Raw genomic sequence first — 20,407 nt, forward strand, 5'->3', positions numbered from 1 at the left:
AAAAGGAGCCAACTAAGTAAGTAGTAGTGGTGTCCCCTATAATTTCCAAGTATGAAGCTGATGATCTGTCAAGTGAGAGTGTTATAGGAGATGAAATCCTGGAACGCACTATAGGAAAATAAATTCTGCAAAGCACTATAAGCGAAGAAATCCTGGAGAGTGTTGGTGGAGGAAAAATCCACAATGGTCATAGTGAGCAGACCGGTGAACTATCTAGTGCTAGGGTGGATAACAGTGAATACAGCCCCAAAGCTCTAAGAGGAACAGAGTACTGTGGTGAAGGGTGTGACACTCTGGCAGAAGGTGATGCTGCAAAGTCCCAAGAGAAGGCTGAAGGTGACACTGCAGAGACCCAAGAGGAAGTTGGAGGTGATGCAGTGAAGTCCCAAGACACAGCTGGTGCTGTAAAAGTGAAAAGAGCCTCTGAGGAAGAGGTGAAGTCTGGGCCAGAGGTCTCATCAGGAGCTGAGACCTTGACTGACTCAGCTGGTAAGACCAAGATGGCAGACATGAAGATTGACTCAAGTAAGAGTAAGCAACACAAAGTCTCAGAGGCTCGAGCTGAACCTGAGGAGGGAGTAACTCAAGGGCTGGAGCCTATGTTGAAGAATATGGATGGATGCAAGAGACCCTAGGAACGGTCTAGTGTCCTTAAAAGTAAAGGAAGCAGACCAGTCTTCAAGTGCCTGATAGATGTGCCAGAAGACTTAAGAGAAGCCTGTGCCAGTGAGACGGTGCATGAGAGGTTTCAGAAGGCAGTAGGAGCCTGTAAAGTGTACTTTGCCCCAGAGACTAATTGATTGGTGGTGTGCTCTGTAAGTGATGTCACAAAGAAGCGAGTGGCCATCCTGAGTGACATGCACTTACGGTGTCTTCATAGGAAGTGGCTCATCGCTGCAAAGAAGGAAGAAGACACCAGACGCTTGGAGCGTATTAAGCAGCTGGTTGCAGCGTTTCAAGAAGTAGTGGTGGTGAAGAAACCGTTAATTGGGCTTGCAATAAGAGTGCTAAGAAGTAATATTGAGCAAGCCAGGAAGGTTCCAGGTATTACAGGTGTTCAATTGGAAGAAGACAGTGGAACATTTCGTATCTATGGAAAAACTGCAGAAGCGGTCAAGACAGCTCGAAGGCTGTTGGAGTTTGTGGAAGAGGTCACACAAGTGCCCAGAGAACTTGTCAAGAAGCTGATTGGAAGAAATGGAAGAGCCATTCAAGAGATGGTTGATAAATCTGGTGTCACAAGAGTGAGAATTGATGTACACAATGAAGCCCAGATATCCTGTGATGTCGGAATGGTTCCATTTGTCATTGTGGGAACCCAGGACTGGATTGAAAACGTACTAGTTCCCTTGGAATACCGCCTGGGATACCTTGAAGAACTGAGACAGTTGAATCTGGAAAGACAGAAGAATGCTGAGCAACTTTATCAAGTTGGCATGAGGCGGCGACAACCTACAGGCCGGGGCCCAGAAAAGTATGGTCCAGCTGGTGAACATGTTGCCATGAGTGACAGAGGAAACAGGTCCTTTAGTGAAAGGAGCCAAGGTCATACAGGACCTAGGTGTTCATCAGGCTATAGCGCAGACTCTGAAGGGTCCAAGTCCTTTGCGACAAAATACAACGGACAGAATGAAAGGAGTAACGTGTCTTTAGCCACAGAAGTTGATGAGACAGTGCAAAATCAGAGAGACAGACGAAGATGCCCTAGATGAAGAGCCCAAAATAGATCTGCAATAAGACAATGCGGCGGGTCTAGTTATGGCGAATTTTCTGTTGGCTCAGTGCTGAGATACCTCGATAGTAACACCTCTAGTGGACAGGATAGCTCAGAGTCAGACTGGATGGTAGTACCGGCTAAAAGAGTCTCCCTACCACACTATGACCATTGGAGGCAGTCATGTAGAGATATGTCTGACCAGGGGACGTATCCGAGAAGAGGGTTCACTGAGAAGGGTCTGGTTACAGGGACGGACTGTATATTCAGAGCTGAAGCCCAAGACCGGAAAGGGGCAAGGGGCACACCCAACAGTCTCAATTGGCGGGGGTGGAGTGGGTCTACCAAAGTTATGACTCCAAAACGTGAGATGACGAAGTTTGATGGCGCATTGTTCCCAAAACAGTTGGGGACAGTGAAAGACGGTGTCTCAGGAGCGGATACTCATAGTCGACTGAGAAGGCCCTTTCGACTGGTAGGGCATGGTAGCTTGGATGCCCTGTCTCAGGGCCCCTGTTCGTTGACAAGTGTTTAACCCTACAAGTGTGAACAGAGGGGGGGGGGATATGTGATGTAGCAACCGGCAATGGTGTGAATGGTCAGTATGTGCCGCAGAGGCGGAGGGCTTCTGCGATCTGAACCTGGAATGTTTCTCTGGGACTTGTAGTTCCATGAGGATTGCAGTATGTATTCAGGGCTTGGTTCATGAGATGGTCAGAGGTGATGGGTGGGATTGACCATCCACATACCTCCCATATATGGGTGTGTCTAATGGGTTTTAATCAGGCTGTGAGTAGGTGGGAGCCAGCTTGCTGAAAGCACATGGTCAAGAGATCATGTGCATGCTGAGACAGCAAAGGGCTGTGAGAGTCCAGGGAGTTGCAGAGTCTACTGGGCTCTGGCCTGATAGCAGGTGCCGTCAAACAGAGCGGGTCCGAGGACCGGGTTAGTGAGCCCAGTGAGAGAGTCTTCCTGGAGGTCAAGCCTACATAGAAACCTGCAAAGGGACTGACAGGTAACCCTGAGAAAAGGGGATGTGGACTGGCTGATACCAGAGAACGAACTGTATGGACACTCGGCGGTTGAAACCGACAGTGAGACATTGTTGTCCTGCGGGGAGAGTGTCTGTGGCCCGCTATACGGCGTGGTTTATAAGGATCTGAATAAATCACATACATTGTTAAAGTGACAAAGTGTTCCTGTGTGCCTCAATCCCGCTACCTGACGCATGGTTCCCAAGTGAGACACAATTGTGAAGTTGAACTAAATTTATTTTAAATTTTTATAAAAAATAATAAACTGAAAATTGGGGCGTGCAATATTATTCGGCCTCTTTAAGTTAATACTTTGTAGCTCCATCTTTTGCTGTGATTACAGCTGCAAGTCGCTTTGATATAGGGTGCTTTACACGCTGCGACATCGCTAGCGATCTCATTAGCGATGTGACACGCTAGATCGCAGATGCGATTTCCCGAGATCGCACATAGGTCGTTTTTGTTGCGCCGGTCACATGTGCGATCTCGGCAGATCGCATCTGCGATCTGGCATGTCACATCGCTAACGAGATCTCTAGCGATGTCGCAGCGTGTAAAGCACCCTTAAGTCTCGATCAGTTTTGCACATCGAGAGACTGAAATTCTTGCCCATTCTTCTTTTGCAAACAGCTCGAGTTGAGTGAGGTTGGATGGAGAGCGTTTGTGAACAGCAGTTTTCAGCTCTTTCCACAGATTCTCAATTGGATTCACGTCTGGACTTTGACTTGGCCATTCTAACACCTCGATACGTTTATTTGTGAACCATTCCATTGTAGATTTTGCTTTATATTTTGGATCATTGTTTTGTTGAAAGACAAATCTCCGTCCCAGTCTCAGGTCTTTTGCAGACTCCAACAGGTGTTCTTCAAGAATGGTCCTGTATTTGGCTCCATACATCTTCCCATCAATTTTAACTATCTTCCCTGTCCCTGCTGAAGAAAAGCAGGCTCAAACCATGATGCTGCCACCGCCATGTTTGACAGTGGGGATGGTGTGTTCAGGGTGATGAGCTGTGTTGCTTTATGCCAAACATATCGTTTGGCATAGTGCCCAAAAAGTTCGATTTTTGGTTTCATCTGACCAGAGCACCTTCTTCCACATGTTTGGTGTGTCTCCCAGGTGGCTTGTGGCAAACTTTAAATGACACTTTTTATGGATCTGTTTGAGAAATGGCTTTCTTCTTGCCACTCTTCCATAAAGGCCAGATTTGTGCATTGTACGACTGATGGTTGTCCTATGGACAGACTCTCCCACCTCAGATGTAGATCTCTGCAGTTCATCCAGAGGGATCATGGGCCTCTTGGCTGCATCTTTGATCAGTATTCTCCTTGTTTGAGATTAAAATTTTGGGGGGGCGGCCGGGTCTTGGTAGATTTGCAGTGGTATGATACACCTTTCATTTCAATATGATCACTTGCACAGTGCTTCTTGGGATGTTTAAAGTTTTAGAAATCTTTTTGTAACCAAATCCGGCTTTAAACTTCTCCACAACAGTATCACGGACCTGCCTGTTGTGTTCCTTGGTCTTCATGTTGCTATCTGCACTTTAAACAGAACACAGAGCAGATGCATTTATATGGAGACTTGATTACACACAGGTGGCTTATATTTATCATCATCAGTTATTTAGGACAACATTGGTTCATTCAGAGATCCTCAATGAACGTCTGGAGTGTGTTTGCTGCCTTGAAAGTAAAGGGGCCGAATAATATTGCACGTCCCAATTTTCAGTTTATTATTTTTTACAAAAGTTTCAAATAAACAATAAATTTCGTTCAACTTCACAATTGTGTCCCACTTGTTGTTTCTTCACCATAAAATTTAAATTTTTTTATCTTTATGTTTGAAGCCTGAAATGTGGAAAAAGGAACAAAAATTCAAAGGAGCTGAATACTTTCGCAAGGCACTGTATATATATATATATATATATATATATATATATGTATATGTATATACATATATATATATACAGCACATACTAAACGTTTGGACACACCTCATTCAAAGAGTTTCCTTTATTTTCATGACTGGAAATTGTAGATTCACATTGAAGGCATCAAAACTATGATTTAACACATGTGGAGTGAAATACTTAACAAAAAAAGTGTGAAACAACTGAAAATATGTCTTATATTCTAGGTTCTTAAAAGTAGCTAAGTTTTGCTTTGGTTACTGCTTTGCACACTTTTGGCATTCTCTTGATGAGCTTTAAGAGGTAGTCACCGGAAATGGTTTTCACTTCACAGTGTGCCCTGTCAGGTTTAATAAGTGGGATTTCTTGCCTTATAAATGGGGTTGGGACCATCAGTTGTGTTGTGCAGAAGTCTGGTGGATACACAGCTGATAGTCCTACTGAATAAACTGTTAGAATTTGTATTATGGCAAGAAAAAAGCAGCTAAGTAAAGACTAACGAGTGGCCATCATTACTTTAGGAAATGAAGGTCAGTCAGTCTGAAAAATTGGGAAAACTTTGAACAACTAGAACAACTGTTAAGAGGAGACTTTATGCAGCAGGCCTTCATGGTAAAATAGCTGCTAGGAAACGAAACCACTGCTAAGGACAGGCAACATCTTCAAAGTAGGAGGAGAAAAAGGGGTTAATCCTACGCAATCCGCCAAAATGAGATGTAGAAATGTTGATAAATTGATAACTTTTTTATTCCATAGGTCTACGCGTTTTGAGGTATGACTCGAAACGCGTAGACCTATGGAATAAAAAAGTTATTAATTTATCAACATTTCTACATCTAATTTTGGCAGATTGCGCGGGATTAACCCCTTTTTCTCCTCCTACTTTGAAGACATTTCCACATGGGGCCACGGCAGCCGCCATTATCTTATGCTATCTATAGTGGTTTTGACCCTCCACAACCACAATTGGTGAGTGTATTATATTATATATTACCTCATTGTTTATCTGGTAAGACCCTATCAGCGCTTCTGTTTTCTAGCTATTTTAAAGGACAGGCAACAAGCAGAAGAGACTTGTTTGGGCTAAAGAACACAAGGAATGGACATTAGACCAGTGGAAATCTGTGCTTTGGTCTGATGAGTCCAAATTTGAGATCTTTGGATCCAACCACCATGTCATTGTGCGACGCAAAAAAGTTGACCGGATGGACTTTACATGCCTGGTTCCCACCGTGAAGCATGGAGGAGGAGGTGTGATGGTGTGGGGGTGCTTTGCTGGTGACACTGTTGGGGATTTATTCAAAATTGAAGGCATACTGAACCAGCATGGCTAACACATCATCTTGCAGCGGCATGCTATTCCATCCGGTTTGCGTTTAGTTGGACCATCATTTATTTTTCAACAGGACAATGACCCCAAACACACCTTCAAGCTGTGTAAGGGCTATTTGACTAAGAAGGAGAGTGATGGGGTGTTACGCCAGATGACCTGACCTCCACAGTCACCAGACCTGAACCCAATCAAGATGGTTTGGGGTGAGCTGGACCGCAGAGTGAAGGCAAAAGGGCCAACAAGTGCTAAGCATCTCTGGGAACTCTTTCAAGACTGTTGGAAGACCATTTCCGGTGACTACCTCTTGAAGCTCATCAAGAGAATTCCAAGAGTGTACAAAGCAGTAATCAAAACAAAAGGTGGCTACTTTGAAGAACCGAGAAGGTGTGTCCAAAGTTTTGGTCTGTACTGTAGCTCTGGCCAAAATTTAGAGACCACTGCAATTTTTTTTAGTTTTTCTCATTTTTCTCTTTATAGGTATATTTTTGAGTAAAATGTAAATTGCTCTTTCATTTTATAAACTAGTATTTTCAGAAAATAAATACAAAATGTATTGCTTGGAATTTCGGAGACATATTGTCAGTAGTTTATAGACTAAAAGAACAATTTACATTTTACTCAAAAATATAAAGAGAAAAATCAGAAAAACTGAAAATTTTGCAGTGGTCTCTTAATTTTTGCCAGAGCTGTGTATGCACACACAATATATAGTTGTATAAAAATAAATAGATAACACTGGGGAACGCAATTTTTTAGGAGTTAGGTCAGACAACTGTTCTTAATTAATTTTTGGATGCTGAATCCAGAAATGATCTCAGTTTTTCTCTATCACGTCAAGTTTTTGAACTATAGGATTTTTGTCTTCTCATAAATATGTAAACTACTGTACCTAAAAAGTGTTTGTTTTTTTTTAAATAGTACAAATATGAACAAAAAATGAAATATATAAGAAATAGGCATGACAAATATGTTTTTTAACACTATCATGTTTTTTACAAAGTATATGAGTCGGATTGTACTCAGATAACTCAGATTTACAGAAATCAGTGCAATTGTGCTTCTATGGCAGGTAAGTTGAGGAGGAAAAACTAGACGTGATAGAAAAAAACTGACTACATTTTTGGAATCAGCATGCCAATTTTAGTATAAATCAGCTCAAAAACCTAACTCAACAGAATTTTTTTTTTCAAATTGTTCCCCAGTGTAATCTAAAAAAATGACATAGCGCTCTGCGGTATTTTTGATTTTCAACGTACATAAAGCAGACAGCTATGGGCTGCTACCCACATCTGCCTAGCTTTACCTTGGCTGGCAATCAACAGACAGGAAAGCCCATTTTTTTTTTAGTTATTTAAAAATAATAATAAAAAAAAATGCGTGGGCTCCCGTTGCATTTTTTATTTTTAGGTAAGGATAGTTTAAGCGGCTACTGGCTGCTAACCCACACACTTTTTTTTCTTTAGTTTTTTGCCAAAAAGCTAAAAAACAAATGACGTGGGCTTAGCCATATTTTTGTATACTAGCCAGGTACAGCAGACAGGTACCCAACCCCCTGCTGCCTATTTGTACCCAGCTGGGAAACAAAAATATAGGGAAGCCCTTTTTTTAGGTTTAATCTCTCTTTATTAAAGTAAACAAGACAATTTACAGGAAAAAAAAGAAGATTCAAATAAGTGATTACTTCATGTCAACTTACAGAGAAAAATATAAGCCACGTCCTAACTAACACATCCTCTCTTACTAACTACCAGTAGGCACGCATAGGACATGTAACCACATTTTAAAATACGAACAGTCTCCTTTCAAAAGAGAAATACGTCTCAACCAAAACGAGGCCACTGCCGAAAAAAAATTAGAAGATTTAACTAGAACCATAAAGAAAAGAAAGTAGCAAGAGGGAAAGATAAGGAGAAGAAAAGCAGGGAGGGGGGGAAGAAGAGCAGCAGAAAGGAAGGGAGGGAAGGCATGGTAGGGATTACTTCCCAAGTACTCGGGCCGCTACATTGAACTGACACAACACAGGTTATGAGTTACCAATAAGGTTCTAAAATGGTAGGGAATCAAGAGCCAAGGTCCAGGGGGTCCAGATCCTAAGGAATTTATCCACTGAGTCATTGGTCTCTGCCGTGAGGGACTCCATCTTGTGAATGATGGCCATCTCCGTAAACCACTCCCTCATAGATGGCAACCCAGTCGATCTCCAGTATCTCGGGATCACCATTCATGCCACTGTAAGACGGTATCTCAGGAGGCCCACTTTCTGTGATTTAAGTGATCCCAGGAGAATTGAAAGCAATGCCATTTGAGGGGAAACTACCAATTTGTCTTCGCAAATCACAGAGCATGCCTTGAACACGGACTTCCAGAAAGGCTGTATCAATTGGCAGTCCCACCAGATATGCAGCATTGTCCCCCTTTCCCGACCGCACCTCCAGCAACTATCTGAAACCCCAGGAAATATTGCGTGTAGAGTATCCGGGCACCTGTACCAAGGGGTCAGAATCTTATAATTTTTTTCCTGTGTGGCGCATGCGATGGGAAATTTATGGGTGAGGATAAAGGACTTTTTCAAGTCCTCCTCAGGAATGGGAGTCCCCAAATCTCTATTCCACTTCTTGATATATTTAAGGTCCCCCATGTCCACCTCTGTAGTCAGGAAGGAGTAAACCAGAGACAAAAGATGCCCAGGAGAATCCTCCCGTAAAAATAATTGTTCAAATATTTTGGGCGGGGCCGCAAAAAGCCCAAGTCTGTTATCAGCCATCAAAAAGGACCTAAGTTGAAGGTACTCCAGCCAAGCCATTGGACGCCGACCCTCTGGGAGCAAAAGGCCCGAAAAAGGGAGCAACTCCAAACCGTGCAAAGTCTGGGCTATCCGTGTGTCCTAGCTCCTCCTCCAACATAAGAAACGCCCGACTCCCACCCCTGGGGGGAACTCCGGGTTAGAGAAAAGAGGTGAGAGTGGACCAGGACCCCTTGAGATAGATCCCCGCCTGCACTCCACGTCCCAGACCCTCAGTGATGCCCTGAGAAACTCCGCCTCCCCATCTATCCGTACCCTCCACAGCGGTGTGATCCACGGGAGGAACCGCAGGGGTGTTTCAGAGCAGACCTCCAGACTCACCCATTGTTTAGTGTTCCTATTAAATTGCCAGTTCAGTAGTCTCAGCAGAAGGAATGCCTTGTACTTTTTAAAGTCTGACAACACACCCTCCCTCTCCCTTAACTCTACTTAACACTCTGCTCCCCACCCGAGAGCTCCTCCCTCCCACACAAATTTGCTAACAATTGACTGTATTCTGGTAAAGATAAAGATGGTAGTGCTATAGGGGCCGTTTGAAAGATATATAGCAAACGAGGGAGGGCATCCATCTTGATGATGTTAATACGTCCAAACCAGGACAGTTTCTGTCTATCAAGTTGTTTAAGATCTCTTATAGTGCGCTCCAGCAAAAGGAGGTAATTAAGGTGAAAAATCTTGGAACTGTCCCGTGGTACCGCCACCCCCAGATAAGTCAGGGCCAATGTCTGCCATCTAAAAGGAAAGTTGGATGCAATAAGGTCTACTTCTCTCCCAGGCAGAGTGAAATTCAAGGCTTCTGATTTATTATAGTTAACTTTAAAGTTACTTATATGTCCAAAGTTCTCCATTTCCTTAACCAAGGATGGAAAGGATATGTGAGGCTGTGTAATGTATAGGAGAAGGTCATCTGCATATAACGCCGCTTTACATTGGTGCTCTCCCACCTCTATCACCTTTATATCTGGGTTCTGTCTAATGGCCATAGCCAAATGCTCCACTACGAGAACAAATAGGAGGGGGGATAAGGGGCAACCCTGTCGGGTTTCATTTTTTATGCTAATTGCCATGGACAAGGACCAATTTACCTTTATTCTGGCAGTCGGTGTACTATAAAGGTAGGCCACTCCTCTAAGGAACCTGTCACCCATCCCCACCTGTCTCAACGCTGCCAACATGAAACTCCAGCTGACCCGGTCGAAGGCTTTCTCTGCATCTATGGAAAGTAAACACATAGGTAGTGCCTTCGCCCGAGACAGCAGAAGAAATGTCTTGTTCGTATTGTCTCTTGCCTCTCAGCCCCCTACAAAACCCACCTGGTCCGTGTGTATCACTTTTGGGAGCATAGGAGCCAGTCTGTTGGCGAGAGCTTTTGAAAAGAATTTGACATCTATATCAATCAATGATATGGGACGGTAATTGGAGACGTTCACCGGATCCTTCCCTGGCTTCGGAATTACACATATATACGCCTCTAAAGACTGGGGAACAAAAGATGCTCCAGCAGGCACCGAGGTGAAGACCTGTGTCAAAAAGGGAACAATCTGTTCCCTAAAAACTTTAAAAAATTTGGTCGTAAACACATCCGGTCCTGGACTCTTGCCTACTGGGGTGTCTCCGATAACCGAAGATATCTCCTCTTCCGTAAAATCTGACTCCAGCGTCTCAATTTCTGCTCGCGCTCGCCTAGGCAAGGCAGTCCGCTGGACATAGTCCTCGATCTTATTGTTGAGTGCCGTCGGAGACATATCAGTAAACTGACCCTTTATGTTGTACAGGTCCCCATAAAAGGCACGGAACTCTTCAGCTATTTAACAGGGTCGTGAATAATATGTCCTTTTCTATCCTTAATTTTCGGGATATGGTTTGTGATTTTTCTCGGATCGATAAACCTAGCTAATGCCCTCCTGCACTTGTCTGCATGTTCATATAGGTATCTCTGTAAACGTACCCTCTGTGCATAGTATTTTTGATCTAAGAGCCTTCTAAGTTCCTCCCGAGATCCCACCAATTCAGCGTACACCAAGGCCGATAAGGATTTTTTGTGGGACGCCTCCAAGGCCCGTATTCGTTCAGCCAAAGAGGTAATCAGAGAGGCCCTCTCCCGTTTAAGCCTCGATCCATGCTTTATTAATATACTCCGCACCACACATTTAAGCGCCTCCCACTGTGTCGACAAGGCCGTCTGATCCTGAGCATGAAATTCCAAGAAATCACTCATCACCTGTCGTATTTCTGCCATACATAATTTGTCTTTAAGTAGATGTTCACTAAGACGCCATGTCCATGGTCGCCACGAACCGTCTGGGGGAGTAAGTTGGACGAACACCGGTGCATGGTCCGAAAGACATATAGACCCTATGGAGGCCTGGGCTCGCCATGGCAGGGCGTGTTGGTTAATCCACAACATGTCTATATGGCTGTAAGATGAATGAATTGGGGAGAAATAAGAGTAATCCCTCTCCGTGGGATGCAGTGCCCTCCAAATATCAACCAATTGTAATGCCTGCAACTTTTTCCCTAGAGCCAACATCCTTTTTTGAGAAATAAAACGCCGCCCCAAGGAGGTATCAATTGCTGGTTCAAAGGTGGAATTAAAGTCCCCCTCAGCTATTAAATCCCTTCTGCATGAAATCCCTTCATGCCACAGTGGGTCTGGAATTGGACAAATACCAATTAGCTACAGTATATATACCAACACCAAACTGGAGCTTCAGAAATATAAATCTACCCTCAGGATCCACCAAAGAGTCGGTCACGGAGAACACCAACGACTTATGAAGAGCAACGGAGACCCCCCCCCCCCGATTTAGAGGTTGGTTTAGGGCTGTGAGACCATGTGGTGTAAAATCTATCCCTAAGAACTGGGACCTGGCCTGCTTTAAAATGAGTCTCTTGTAATAATAACACCTGAGTCCTCTGTTTATGCATAGCATAAAATATTTGCGACCTCTTTTGCGGCACATTCAACCCTTTACAATTAAGGGAGCCAAAATTAAGTTGCGCCATGCCGAGCACTGGGGTACCACACCTAAGGATAAGAGTGAAGAAGGGGAAAGAGAAATTACCAGATTAAGGAGCTAAGAAAGCGGCAGAAATCAAGAAAAGAGTAGAACTGTGAGAAAGAGGAAAAGAAAGGGGAAACAAAGATTGCAAAATGTAAACAAAACAAATGCAGTAATTTCTGGGTCTTACTTTCAAGCGTCACTCAACCTGCGACACGTAAACCCAAACTAGACGTGTGCTGTCCAGAATGGGAGCCCCCCTCCCTCCCAAGCCTCATTATAAAACCCAGACCATGGGCAAACCCCTGTTAAGATGCATGCCCTGCAAGTCCCACCCCCAGGGGGTCCCTGGCCCCCGACACCCCCACAACCCCAACCCTCAGGGAAAGAAGGGAAAAGGTGAGGAAAAAAAATGTAAAGGTGAGTGGGTAGGACCCCGGGAGAAAAAAGAAAGGGAGTAGAGAAAGGGCAGGGAGGCCGGGACAAGAGAGAGGCGAGAAAAGGCTAAAGGGAACACATAAGGAAACTCAAGGATGGGGATGCGTTAATACTAAAGATACACGCCCTATGTGAAAGTGCTTACAAATCTGTAAGAACATGTGGCAACGAGGATCCAGGGCAACAGACAAAATTATAGCCAGAGAGAAGAAGCTGTCTCAACTCACATTGGTTATTACTAGAGTTGAGCGGACTTATAATAATCCAGGTCCGGCGGATCCGTCACGGGTTGGCAAAGAAGTCTGGATCCGATCCGGAGCCATGTATGTGAATGGGGAGCGGATCCAGAAAAAGAAAGAGAGCGAGAGAGAGAAAAAAAAATAAATACCCGGATCGTGCAGCCGAATTTCCGGGTCAGACCCGGATCGGACGGTGAAACCGCGCGGATCCAGATTTTTACAGTTCGGGTCCGCTCAACACTAGTTATTACGTCTAGCAGTAAACCTTTCCCGTGACATTGTTTACATAAACTCTATTCCTCAAATGGCCCCCCGTCTCCAACACTTATATAACAATTATATTCAAGTAAAGTATAAAATGTAAGAAGCATACAAGCCCCTTCTCGACGAACTTTAACCCTTGGCGGAGGGACGACCCACTCCTCCCATCTTCTTCTCCCCTCGGTTATTTCTTGGAGGACGCTGAGGGAGCCCCCATGAAAATTCTGTTGGAATAGAAGGCCAGTGCGAAATTTCAACTCCTGGAAGATTCAAGGCCTTTGAGAAGGATGCCAAATCAGCTGGCGAGTGAAGAACGTGCATTCGGCCGCCACTGAGGACTTGGAGACGAAAGGGAAAGCCCCAGCTGTATACAATGTCCCTTGATTGCAGGAGCTCCAACAAAAATCGCAGCGCCCTCCTCCTCTGGAGTGTAAGGCTGGGTTCACACATAGCGACACTGTTACGTCACCATTTTCGGTGACATAACAGCGACCTTGTATGTCGCTGTTATGATCGCTGCTTAGCTGTCAAACACAGCGACGCAGCAGCGATCATAACGTTGCTACATGTGCAGAGAGCAGGGAGCCGCGCAAACTGCTTAGCGCTGGCCCCCTGCTCTCCTAGCTACAGTACACATCGGGTTAATTAACCCGATATGTACTACAACTACATGTGCAGAGAGCAGCGCACACTGCTTAGCGCTGGCTCCTGCTCTCCTAGGTACAGTACACATCGGGTTAATTAACCCGATGTGTACTGCAGCTACATGTGCAGAGAGCAGGGAGCCGGCACTGGCAGCGTGAGAGCAGCAGAGGCTGGTAAGAAGGTAAATATCGGGTAACCACCTTGGTTACCCGATGTTTACCCTGGTTACAGCTTACCGCAGTTGCCAGATGCCGGCTCCTGCTCTCTGCTCGCTTCATTTCGTCGCTCTCTCGCTGTCACACACAGCGATCTGTGCGTCACAGCGGGAGAGCAACAATAAAAAAAAACGAACCAGGGCTGTGTGTAACGATCAGCGATCTCACAGCAGGGGCCAGATCGCTGCTCAGTGTCGCACACAGCGAGATCGCTAATGAGGTCACTGCTGCGTCACAAAAACCGTGACTCAGCAGCGATCTCGCTAGCGATCTCGCTGTGTGTGAAGCACCCCTAAGACGAGAGAGATCAGGTAAGATCTGTGACTTAATCTTTTGGAAAAGGATTGGCACCCCTTCCCGGAGCTTAAGCAGAATGGATTCCTTCTGTAGGTAATGGTGAACCCGACAAATCACGTCCCGCGGGAAAACCGAGTCAGCTGGTTTAAGTCCCAGAGCTCTGTGTGCTCTATCAAGTTCAAACTCCGTGGTTGGAGGGAGCCCCAACATTTTGTTAAAGATTCTTTGGAGGACAAGTGGAAGCTCCCTGGAATCGACGGACTCTGGCAGACCCCGTACTCTAAAGTTATTGCGTCATTCTCTGCGTCGTCCAATGCTTCAGTCAGGTAATGGAGCTGCCGAGATTGTGCCTCCAGCAACGATTTATGAGAGGACAAGTCCCTTTGCATTGAGTCTTGTATTTGAGTTTCCTGAGACAGGACCCTCGCATCTATATTCTGCACACTGGAGCGCACTTCTGCCAGCTCTGACCTGCACGCCTTCTCCATTCTGGAGATATAGCCCTCCATGTCCTCTCTGGATAGGATGCTGGTGATTCTTGATCTAAGCTCTCTCAGCTCCCTCAGAACACAGGAGCCTTCAGGCCCCAGCCCTAGGGAGCTGGCATGTTGAAAAGCCTGGCTGGTGGAGCACTCCATCCCCTCCATATCCTCTGCAGTGCCTCTGACCCCTGCGTCTGTCATGGTCGCAGCAGTGTCACTGAGCAGCAAAGGACTGGAGGTCCAGGGAGCCTCCCACTCCAGTCCCTCCTGTAGCTCCATAGACAATGTGGGGCTCAGGGGCAAAGTCAGGTCTCTCTCTCCTCGTCCAGGGGAAGCTGCTGACTCTGCAGGAATCTGACTTCTCACCTGCCGCCTGTCTGCCTCCTCCCTGGCTGTCAGGGCCGGCTCCCCATGCTACAAAGACTCCCGGACCTGCTCTCTCCGAGTACCTGACTCCCCAGCCCCGCCTCTCCTCCAGATGGTCGGGAACGGTCACCGCCGGGAACATTCTTGTCTCCACATTCAGCCTGTTGGGCTGTTAGCTGTTGCGAGCGTCCGAAAGGTACTCCGTTCGCCTCCACTCCCTCCCCCGCAGCCACGGCTGCGTAGCTGACAGGGCCGGCGGCCATCTTACTCCTCTCCCGCTCCACCTGTGTCACTGCTGTTCCAGCCAGGACTCGCTGAATACCGCCGCGATTCTGCACAGAAGGGTGTCTCTGAGCTCCCCTCTGCCTCCTCGTGCTCATAGTCCAGGTCAGAGGGCCGTGAATTTGATCTGTCCGCTGATATCCCAGGAGATAAGGGGGATCTGAGGCAAAGCACAACCTCACTCCCTCATGGCCAGGACACGGCCTGGGAAGCCTTTTTTTTAATTATTTCATGAATTTCATGAAATAATTTTTAAAAAAATGACATGGGCTTCGCCCAATTTTTGTGTCCAGCCAGGTACAACTAGGCAGCTGGTAATTGGAATCCGCAGAGCATGGTGGCTCAAGGTTCCTGGGCTCCCACCGCTGTGAACTGCATTCCGCAGCCACCCCAGAAAATGGCGCATTCATAGAAGCGCCATCTTCTAGCGCTGTATCAAACTCTTCCAGCAGTAATGGTGCCGGGTGGCATGCTGGGTAATAAGGGGTTAATACCAGCTTTGCTTTACCAGCTGGTATTAAGCCTGAGATTCTTAATGTCAGGCCAAGTTTGACCCAGCCATTAAGAATCTCTAATAAAGGGTTAAAAAAGACACCCCACAGAGAAAAAAATACTTTATTACAAATAAATACACAAACACACTTAGGGACTCCATCTTTATTACTCTCTCTCAACCCCCCACAATCCTGGTTTTCTGTTTTCTTCAACCGATGCAGCTCTGCTATATCAGACTGCACGGGTGGTCGAAGAACTTCTGCTCCCCGTGCAGTCTAATCACTCAATGAGTGAGCAAAGGCTGTGGGTTGGTAAGCGGTGATGTCACTGCTGCCTCCGTTGCCATAGTAACCTAATGATCAGGTTACTATAGCAACGGTGATCTCCGATCACCTGATTCCCGCTGCCGCTATTCACCGGCTGTGGCATTACAGTGTGGAGCAGCCAATCCCTGCATGTGGGCTGATTCTGTAAAAAAAAACAAACAAGTGGTTCATGTTTAAAATAATTATTTTATTTAATTAATTTAAAATAATTTTTTTTAAAAACATTAAAAAACAGAGAAATTCCTAACAGGGACCCAATGAATACCCAGCTATAGATCAAGTATTTTTTTATATATATATATATATATATATATATATATATATATATATAAGTCCAACAATGTAGACCAGCTCACTCCTGTGAACCACCTGGAACCTCAGCTGACCTGGTTAGCTCCGTTGTGCCCGGATCAGGATGTAGGAGTCCATCCATACAAATGTGAACAACGACAGAGCAAAGTCCAGCAATAACGTGAGCATTCCAGGATGCTGTTAAAAATGTTTTTCTTTCTTTTTATTCATAGATCCATTAAAATACAGTGGTCCAAGCAGTTCAAAACAGCATTATCGCAGGAAAGTAGCGCAGATAGGACTACGCGTTTCAGCGGTAAAATCCGCCTTCTTTACGGTCCAGATTCTATTATTTATATAATACTGCACTCAAATTAAAATTGTTATATACAATTCATCAACCCTGGCACACATATAAATAGTATATAAATATGGAAAAGTGTTTCTGGTAAACCTATACAATCACTGTCAACTAGGAACCATTGGGTCCCTCTGAGGAATTTCTCTGTTTTTTAATGTTTTTAAAAAAATATTTTAATTTAATTAAATAAAATAATTATTTTAATCACGAACCACTTGTTTTTTTCCTTATATCGTGGGACAATTATTCTGTGTTGATTTACTATTTAATGTAGTGGCATATACATATAATTTGGTGGGTAGTTGATTAATTGATTCTGTAAAGAGTACCAACATGCAGGGAGGAGAAGCCGAGCATCTCGCCAATATATGGGACTCACCGAGTATACCGAGAGTACTGAGATGCTCGGGCGAGCACCGAGTAGCAGCTAGCATGCTGACACTACAGGACTTTGCATGACGTCATAGTCATGTGACCAGTCTGTAGCCAATGAGATAATACAACATTGGCTACAGACCGAGATAATACAACATTCACACGTGACTGGTCAAATGCTATGACGTCACGGAAGGTCCTTTGGTTACTGGGCGGCACAGCGATGATCAGACACGGAAGCAGAAGCATCGGGAGACAGAGTCTCCAGGACAATGTTTATTATTAACTGTATTCTTTATTTTACAGCCCCCTCGACCCATCCAATAACTGTAAAGTCCAATATCGGCGATTGGACACAAGATCGTGTTATCTCGATCCCAATTTTGATCTTTACAAAATGATCGGGCGAGTCTCTCCGACCCGAGTATCGGGGGAATCACCCATCACTACTCTTTAATAATGTGGAGGGGCCCCATCTTGTTGGAAATAAAGGTCATTTGAATTAGGCTATTGCTGTAACTGGGGAACAACTTGATTCATTAGAATTTCGAGATACTTATCTCCTGTAACTGTTCCATCAAAAATTATTGGTCCTAAAACACCAAAAATTGAAATACCACCCCAAACATTGACACCAGGCTCAATTAGTTGTTGGTCTAATGTTAAATGCATTTTCTCATTATACCAGTAAATATAATTATGTCTGTTAATATGGCCAGATAATTTGAAAGAAGCTTCATCTGTCCACATAATGTTATCTATAATTACTGGATTTTCTTCAATTTCGTTAAGCATAAATTGCAGCCACCTGTCTGGATCATCCTCCAATAAACCATGAATTAGACGTGGACGATAAGCTTTCCACCCAATAGATTTCAGGATTCGCATGATAGAATCTTGTGAAATTCCCAATTCTAAAGAGACTCTTCTGGTGGACTTTAAAAGAATCTGAGCAAATGTTTCAGCAACAAGTTGTTTATTATTTGCTGTACAGATTGTTTTGGGTCGACCAGTTTTTCGAGAATTAAGGATTGAGCCAGTGGCATCGAATTTGTCACAAATGCGGTAAATGGTTTGTCTCTTTGGGGCTTAAGTACCAATTGTTTCAACCCAATTTGCTCTAACGGTTTCAGCATTTCAAGATTTCCAATACTCTTTTGAAATCCATTTTCTTTGATCTCTATTTAAATTATTTGCTATTATGGGTTATCTGAATTATCTGAAAAGAACACAGATTTGGAAGAAGATTTATCTGTGAAAACTGGATCTGTAAAACTGACTCCGTTGCTCTTAGCAACCAATCAGATTCCACCTTTCATTTTCCAAAGAGTCCGTGAAGAATGAGAAGTGGAATCTGATTAGTTGCTAAGGGAAATTGGGTCAGTTTCAGTTTACACAATAAATCTCCCCCTTCATAACCCTATTACATACAGTATACTGTCCACCTACTTTTGAACTACCTTGTGTATATATATATATATATATATATATATATATATACATATATATATATATACACCTACATACATATATTTTTTTATTTAATCCCTGTTTTTTTGTTTCGGTTTTTCCTCCCCTTCTTCTAGGAGCCACAACCTTTTAATTTTTCTTCAATATTGCCATATGAGGGCTTGTATTTTTGCTGGACAAGTTGTACTTTTGAATGACACCATTAGTTTTACTATATTGTGTCCTGGAAAATGGGAGCAAAATTCTAAGTGTGGTGAAATAGCAAAAAAAAAGTGCAATTGCGTGATTTTTTTTTTTGGGGGGGGGGTGTTCATTTACCATGTTCTCTATTTGGTAAAACTGACCAGGCATTATTCCCCAGGTCAGTACGAGTTTGTTGATATCAAACATATATAGTTTTTTTACTTTTATCAAAGTGGTGAAAAAAAATTCACAGTGTAAAAAAAAAAAAAAAAAAAGAATAGACTTCCAGGAGGCAGAGCTTCGGAATGGCCACTTTTTAAGAGAGCTCCCTGTTACAGCCTGAGAAAAGCTGAAATAGATAGAAAGCAGTAGAGGGCTTACCGAAAACCAGGCAGTGGGGATAAGGTCCGGACATGGGCAGTGCAGCGTTAGCCTGTCTCTCCTGTGTCCCCGGGGGTCCTAGAAGCACATCACGCTGAGCAGCACCAAGCTCAGCATACAAGACAGTGCACGCTGTGTTTACCTGTCCTACAGAGCTCAGTGGACAGGCCGACTGTCAAAGATACTGTGAGTGAGGGGCGAGGGGGGAGCTGAGAGCCCCGGGAGACATTCGGCTGTGAGAGCAGGTCAGGAGATAAACGAAGACAGAGGGCTGAAGAGGGGGCAGCTACATCCCTTCAGGTCTCATCTAAAGCTGGGGTCACACTAAACGACAGCGACAACGACGTCGCTGTTACGTCACCATTTTCTGTGACGTAGCTGCGACCTTGTAAGTCGCTGTTATGATCGCTGCTTAGCTGTCAAACACAGCAGCCGAAGCAGCGATCATAATGAAACGCGTCGCTGTTCTGCAACATGTGCAGAGAGCAGGGAGCCGCGCACACTGAGCACTGGCTCCCTGCTCTCCTAGCTACAGTACACATCGGGTTAATTACACGATGTGTACTGCAGCTACATGTGCAGAGAGCAGGGAGCCGCGCACACTGAGCGCTGGCTCCCTGCTCTCCTAGCTACAGTACACATCGGGTTAATTACACGATGTGTACTGCAGCTACATGTGCAGAGAGCAAGGAGCCGCGCACACTGCTTAGCGTTGGCTCCTTTCTCTCCTAGCTACAGTACACATCGGGTTAATTACACGATGTGTACTGCAGCTACATGTGCACAGAGCAGGAGCCGGCGCTGGCAGCAAGAGCGGCGGAGGCTGGTAACGAAGGTAAATATCGGGTAACCACCTTGGATACCCGATGTTTACCTTGGTTACAGCTTACCGCAGCTGCCAGATCCCGGCTCCTGCACCCTGCTCGCTTCATTTCATCGCTCTCTCGCTGTTACACACAGCGATCTGTGCGTCACAGCGGGAGAGCGACGACCAAATAATGAAGCTGGACATTCAGCAACGAGCGGCGACCTCACAGCAGGGGCCAGCTCATTGCTGGATGTCACACACAGCGACAGCGATGGGACGTCGCTGCAACGTCACAGAAAATGGTGACGTAGCAGCGACATCGTTGTTGTTGTCGCTGTGTGTGACACCAGCTTAACTTAAACTCTGCTGCACAAGACCTGTAATCTGCAACAGTAAACAGAGGCAGATAAGCCTGAAGTGCATCACAGCTCAACTTGATTAACCCCTACTTCACCAGCACTGACAGTATAAAAGAGGGTGAAAAACAAAAAAAAAAAAAGAAGTGGGATCAGTCATCTGGCCTGCCTCCTGCCCTTCTGGCTGGTCTTTTTCAAGTAACATCTATACACTTTCATACACAGCATGGAAATAATTGTGAGACAGCCAAGTTTACCACACAGATGTAATTAAGTTTATGTTATTGTGACGTCACCAGACTCACCACAGTCACTAAAGAAGCTCCATATTTACAGTA

General features: G+C 44.8%; 1 protein-coding gene and 1 pseudogene across 4 annotated transcripts in view; both read left to right on the forward strand.

Annotated features, from left to right (window-relative positions):
- The window catches only part of TRIO (trio Rho guanine nucleotide exchange factor), a 3,493,742-nt gene that overhangs the window by 2,019,111 nt on the left and 1,454,224 nt on the right, over positions 1-20,407 (forward strand). The gene's annotated exons all lie outside the window — the stretch shown is intronic.
- Positions 501-2,249, forward strand: LOC142243759 (RNA-binding protein fxr1 pseudogene; annotated as a pseudogene).

This window comes from Anomaloglossus baeobatrachus, chromosome 6 (assembly GCF_048569485.1).
Source record: "Anomaloglossus baeobatrachus isolate aAnoBae1 chromosome 6, aAnoBae1.hap1, whole genome shotgun sequence".
Taxonomy (NCBI): Eukaryota; Metazoa; Chordata; class Amphibia; order Anura; family Aromobatidae; genus Anomaloglossus; species Anomaloglossus baeobatrachus.